The following is a 6,719-nucleotide window of genomic DNA, read 5'->3' as shown; positions in this document are numbered from 1 at the left end:
TAAGGGGCAAAATACATTGAGGGGTGAGAACGGTAAAGAAATCCCATCTCTATGTAGATCATCTATATAGAGGATCTTTAAATCACAATAAGATTATAACAATGGTTAAATGAGATAGCATATTGATATCGTGGAACATACAATATGCTCTATATAAGTCTGAGAGTGCAATTCTAAGTTCTAAGAGTGGATTCAACGAAGAATTAATAAGTAGGAATTTACTTGGTAAATTTGGTTCACTTATTGGAAGCTCAGCATATAGATCCATGGTCTCCATTCTAGTTGAGAACATTCTTCTTGTAAGACTCATTAATTGATTCGTGATTGATCAATTATAATTCTAAAGTTAGACTATGTCTAATTTTATGAATTTTCACTAAGCAGGGGTGAAAATTGTAAAGAAAAGAGTTTCTAGGTTTATTTATTTATTAATGGACTTTATATGTCTAATTAATAATTAAATTAAATGACAATATTATTTAATAATCTATTTTAGTTATTAAATAATTAGTTTCTGCATTTAAAAGGTTAGAATTGGAAAATTGGCGTTTTTAAGAAAATACAAATAAAATTTGATAAAACTGCAAAATTAAGTGGGGCCCACTACTACACCTTGGCCGGCCACTAAATTAGGAGTTTCAAATTGATTTTTTCATTATTTTAATGCCAAATAATTCCTAACCTAAACCTAGTAGTTCCCTATAAATAGAAAGTGATGGCTCAGTCAAATCACAAGTTTTCACATGCTTTCATTAGTTTTCTGACAAAAATTTCTCTCTTTAGAAAAACTGAGCCTTCCCCACTTTCTATACCTGGCCGAAACCCTCTCTTCTCCTTTCCCTTCATCAATTTCGAACCCTAGTGAAAGAGTAAGTGCCCACACACAGCAAGCAGTAACTCAATCATAGATTGGAAGACTGTGAAGGATCAAACTTGAAGAAGAAGGACATTTGGGCTCAGATCTTGATTATACTCTGCTACAGAAAGGATACAAGCGTTAGAGATTTGAGCGGAAGGAGACATTAATTCCGCTGCATCAATGTAAGGTTTTGTTAACTTTATATGTGTTTAATTTATCGTTTTAGAAAGTTCATATTTAGGGTGTTTAAACAACATACTTGTGAGTAGATCTAAGATCCTGGTAAAATAAATTCCAACAACTGGCCTCAGAGCCATGGTAATTGATTTACTTACATGAAATTTGGACTTTAAAACGATTGTTTGTTATTTGGATGGTTTCATGTTGTATTGAGTGTTATATGATGATTGACTGATGTTTGTAAATTTTGTGAAAAATAATTGAAATTTTGGTTCTGGAATTATTTTTATGGGATATTATGGAAAAAATTAAGCAAGTTACTTTTTCACAGAACTCAATTTCAATTTAATTTGAATTAGTTATGATTTTTTGAAGATTCGAAAAAAAGATAAGGGGGCTGTGCACTCACACGCGCGCGGATTCAGACAACTTCCCTGTCTGAATTCCTCATCCGCGCGCGGACCTCGTTTGGTGCCTCCCTACGCGCGCGCATATCCTGCAAAGTCCCCGTTCCGCCGAGGTTACTCGGCTGTCACCAAGGGACGCGCGCGCGGACAGTAAAAATTTTTGTTTTTCTTCCTTTTTTTCATGCTTTTTCATGGAATTAACTTCCGATTTTTTGTGTAGTTCTGTATTTATACTATTACTATTCCTAATTCAATTCTAATTATCATTATGAATTAATTTAATATTTTTTAAATTTAATTCAAGACATTAGTGTAATTTGAATTTGAAATTAGTAAATATCTATCTTTTTGCTTAATTATTTATCTTATTTTTAAATTTGATTATATCTTATCTTATTTTTAAATTTAAGGTCAGATATTAATTTTTTTTTAAATTAATTTTTTTTAATATTTTGACTGTATTTAAATTTAAAATAAGATAACTATAATAATGTAATTTTAAATAGATGTAAGATATTTTGCTAACTTTTAAATTTTGTTATTTTATTTATTTAAATTAAATTTAAAATCTAAAAAAGATATTTAATTTATCTTTTCTAATTTTTATTTAATTTTTATTTATAAAATAACATTTAATTTTTAAAAGTAATTAGCAAATTTTGAAATGATATTTAGGTTAGTTGAAACCTAATTTTTTAAAATTGTAGGTTTAATTTTAAATATTTTTTTTATAATTTCGAAATTTAAATAAATATTTTTTTTATTTTTGAAAATTAAATTTTAATTTTATTTAAATTAATATTATTATTTATTTTATTTTTCAAAATAAAATATTTATTTTATTTATTTATTTATTTAATTTAATTTTCGAAATTTATTTATTTAAAATTAAATAAATCCTACTTCCAACTATCCAGCTAACCTTGTTGCAGGAGTATGTGGTTTTAGCTTGTGTGTAAGTTTTCAAAACCTATTATTACTTGATTGCAAATAGCCATGGTTACTTTTTGCCAGATCTAATGATCTGATGGCTCCCTTGGTCAAGTTAATAATTTGTAACAGGTAAATTTTACAATCTTCTTTCATCTGTGTATGACCCAGCAACATGATAGGATCCATCCATGTGTGTACCTGTGTGAGCCTATGTGTTTATTTTATTATATAGATGCATATAGGTTGTTGCTAAATAAAATGTCACACCGTGATAGATTTTATTTAGGTCCATTTAGTTCTTGGACCTATTCAATTAATAACAGTTATTTATTTTAAGGTTAAATTCCTCTCTTTTGGGCCTTGTGTGAGAGTTGGGAGCCATAGAAGTGGGTACGACATACTGAACCCAGCACCCCCTCACATGAACTACCCCAATTGTGAAGGCCCATTTGCCTGATTTGAATAACTGTACTAGGTTAATTATATTAGTTTGACCTAATAAAATTGAATTAGCAACATAATTAACTTTTAAAATATATGAAAATTTATTTTCATTTTAATATTTTAAAGTTAATTTTAAGAAAAACACTTTTAGTTATAGATATTATTTCTAGACAAACTATTTGTATTTTTCTTGTATTTAATTAAATATAGAATTTTAACTAACTAGATTCTTTCTGGAACTTATTTAATTAAATATTCCTATTTAAGTTATAAAGTAGTTGTATCAACTAATTTTTTATATCTAACTTAAATTTGAATATTTGATTTAAATTTTAAATCAGGTTGAGGAATCCTAAGAATTAGTTATTAAAGATTCTTATGATATTTTTTAAGTTAATATCTTTTCGAATATTAACTGAAAATAGAATATTTTAGATACTTTTTTAGGTTAATATCTTTTCGAATATTAACTTAAAAAGATATCTTCAAATTAAGTGGTTATAACTTAATTTTTTGATATTTAATTAAATCTAAATTTGAAATTATTTAACTTTTAGATTTTTTCTATATAACTTAAATTAGATATTTTTCAAATTTTTGTTGAAAATATACTTAGTCAAATAAGATATTTTCTAGATAGTTATTTCTAGACTACTTATTATTTCTAATATTTAAAATAGGAAAATTTTATACATTGTGAAATTAATTATTTAAATAATTAATTTTGGTACAATTTTATTAAGTATATTTTTCCTAGTATTAAACTAGAAATTAATAATTAAGCCTTCTCTACACTTAATTATTTTTTCTTGAATTTAATACATTTAATTAACTTGAAAAATTTAAATATTTAAGTTGATTTTCATCATGATACTTAATATTTATTTATTTTTCATGACACTTAATTAAATAGAAAATTATTTTTAGGTTGAAATTTAATTTTTCAACTTAAATTTAAATAATTTTCAATATATATTTTTTATTTTATTAATTAATTTTCGAAAATGACATTTTATTTATGCAATATATTTCGAATTTATTTTTGAAAAATAGATTGAGTTGTAAATTAATTATTTATTTTAATTAATTCTTGGGCCAACTTAAATCAATGATTTTTTCATATATTGATTAATTTAAAATAGATGAATTTAAAATATATTATTAGAAATAGAATTAATTAGTCAAAAGAAAATCTAGATAGGTGATATTTTTGCTTGAAGTATTTCTTTTCTATTTTTTATTATTTTTCAAAAATTGTATAGTTTTTTATACTTTAAATTTTCGATCTCAATAAATATATTCTCAAGGAAATTTTTAAGTTGCTAATTAATCTAATTTAATACAATTTAAATTAATTTCCTTAATATTTATATTTAAGATTATTACTAAGATGGAAATAATTAATTTTATTTCAATCACCATCTAAGTATAATTTTATAAATATTATATTAAATTCTGAATTTTGAATTTCAATTCTTAATTTCGAATTTAATAAGAATTTATTTATTAGAATAATAAAGAAAATACATTTTAAAGAATGAGCTTTATTATTATTAAGATATTCGATCTCCATTGTGGGTTTTACACCGCGTTTGTTTTAGTGAGTAATCCTCCCTAATGGAGGAACGTTCATTAGCAATTTCGCACCGTTTAATCTCGAAAGATAAGAAGTTTGTAAGTGTTTTATATGGTATAGATCACCCTAATGGTGGCGACCATATTTGACTTGCAAATTGCGAAACAATGGTAGTAGCTCATAAGATAGAATAGCCTTGACTCTTGCCTAAACGGGACAACGCTGGATTCCAATCTTGATCGAATAAAAGGTTGCTAGAATGTTTAACATTTTAGATGAGCTGACAACTCTATTCAATGGATGGTAGCTTTGACTCTCGCCTAAACGGAACACTGATATCAGTTTGTTGAAAAACCTTGGAAATTATTTAGGATTGAATTTTTTAAGTATTTTCTCATATCATTCCTACTTGCTATGTGCTTATAATTTCTGAATTGATTTTGTGTTAAACCATTATTAATTTCTATTTGTTTATTTCTATTATTTTGTAGTATCCTGTATTATCAAAATGAATCCCATGTTATCACTGTTGACTGAAAACAAGCTGAATGGATCTAACTTTAATAAGTGGAACGAGAACATTAATATTGCTCTCATAGGAGAAAGTGCCTTGTTTGTTTTAACTGAGTCGTCACCTGAAGTGCCTGGGGACAATGCTTCCAAAGTTGTGAAAGAAAAGTATGAGCGTTAGCAGAAAGCAAATGACAAAGCTCTATACTTTATGTTTTCTAGAATGGTTGACACGCTCAAAACTCGGTTTTCTAAAACCGAAAAGGCCGCTGAAGTTATGACGAAGTTAAATGAGCTATTCGGTAAGGCATCACTTCAGTCACGCTTTGACGCGACTAAGAAGTACATTAATGCACGGATGGAACCTCATCAAAACGTGCGTGACCATGTTCTCCTAATGTCAAGTTATTTCCAAGAAGCCCAGGATCATGGTGCTGAAATGGACAGTGCTACTCAACTATGTCTTATCTTGAATAGCCTGACTCCAGCATTTCTACCATACACATCAAATTATGTCATGAATAAGAAGGAAATTGATTTTCATGAATTAGTCAATGACCTTCAAACTTATGAAAATTTGATTGGAGGACCCAAGAAGAAAGGGAGTAAACCTCACAATCCTGTGAATGGTAATGGGACGATGAAACATGAAGCAAATGTTGCCTCTGCTTCAAAACCCAAATCGAAGAAGAAGTGGAAGAACACCAAGAAGCGAACAAAAGCCATGAAGAATAAAAAGGCTGCTCCTTCTGGTGATGCTACACTTAAAGGAAAGTGTTTCTACTGCAATGAAAAAGGTCATTGGAAACCCCAATGTCCTAAACTTCTTGCAAAGAAACAAGGTATTTCTATTTATAAACTTTAAGAGTCTTAGTGAATTATTATCCAATTGGATTTATGATTCTGGACTAACTTTGTTTATTTGTTTTCTTCTTCTTATAGGCGAAGCTACTTGAACTCAGATTAGTTGGATCAGAAAGCTGGACCAAAGAATGAAATCGTCCAGATGAAGATGAAGCTCTTCAATTTTTTTTGAATTAATTGTTTTAGTTTAAAGACAATTTGGATTTCAAATTTTAGTTAGGGATATTTATCCCTGTTTTTCTCATATTGTTGCCATACATTTTTTTTTAAATTTATTATTAATAAAGTTTCTTTATTTTCGAAATTCAACATTGCAATTTATGAGAATGAGCTTCATTTAATTTATCTTCATCAATTATTACCACATTATATTTATATGTTTGTATATGTAAGTGTTTTTATTATTGATGCAAATTCTATAATATTTACAACTCTTCATAGAGTTATAATAAATAAACACTAGAAACTATTTCTATGTTTATTAATAATTGTTCATTCTAATACAATTATTAAGAATTTGTTTAATAAAAAGATCTTTTGATCTGATAGGGGTGGAGAAAAGTTAAGAAAACTATGCAGTTCAACGATCTTTTATATCTAATGAACTCTGGATAGTATTCAACTCCACATAAACTCTATCACACTAAGAGAATAATGATCTTTACAATCTTTAGGGATGGATCATAATCTCTATATACTTACGGGTGGAGGTTATCCACAAGTACCCTATATGTATATTTTTAGGGGTGGAGTCTATTCCACAATTCCCTATGTAACACATATCTTCTTTAAACATGGAAGTAATATAATGAGTCAGCTATTATCAATATAAATTCTTGATCTTGATTGTATGTTCCATTTCGATTTTACTGTTGTAAGTAAAAGTTTGATACTTATAAAAATTCTTTGTTAAAGTTTCACACTACCTTAATTGAGTGGGAGAATT

The sequence above is a fragment of the Cannabis sativa genome, chromosome 6 (assembly GCF_029168945.1).
Source record: "Cannabis sativa cultivar Pink pepper isolate KNU-18-1 chromosome 6, ASM2916894v1, whole genome shotgun sequence".
NCBI lineage: Eukaryota > Viridiplantae > Streptophyta > Magnoliopsida > Rosales > Cannabaceae > Cannabis > Cannabis sativa.
Note: the sequence above shows the minus strand (reverse complement) of the source record.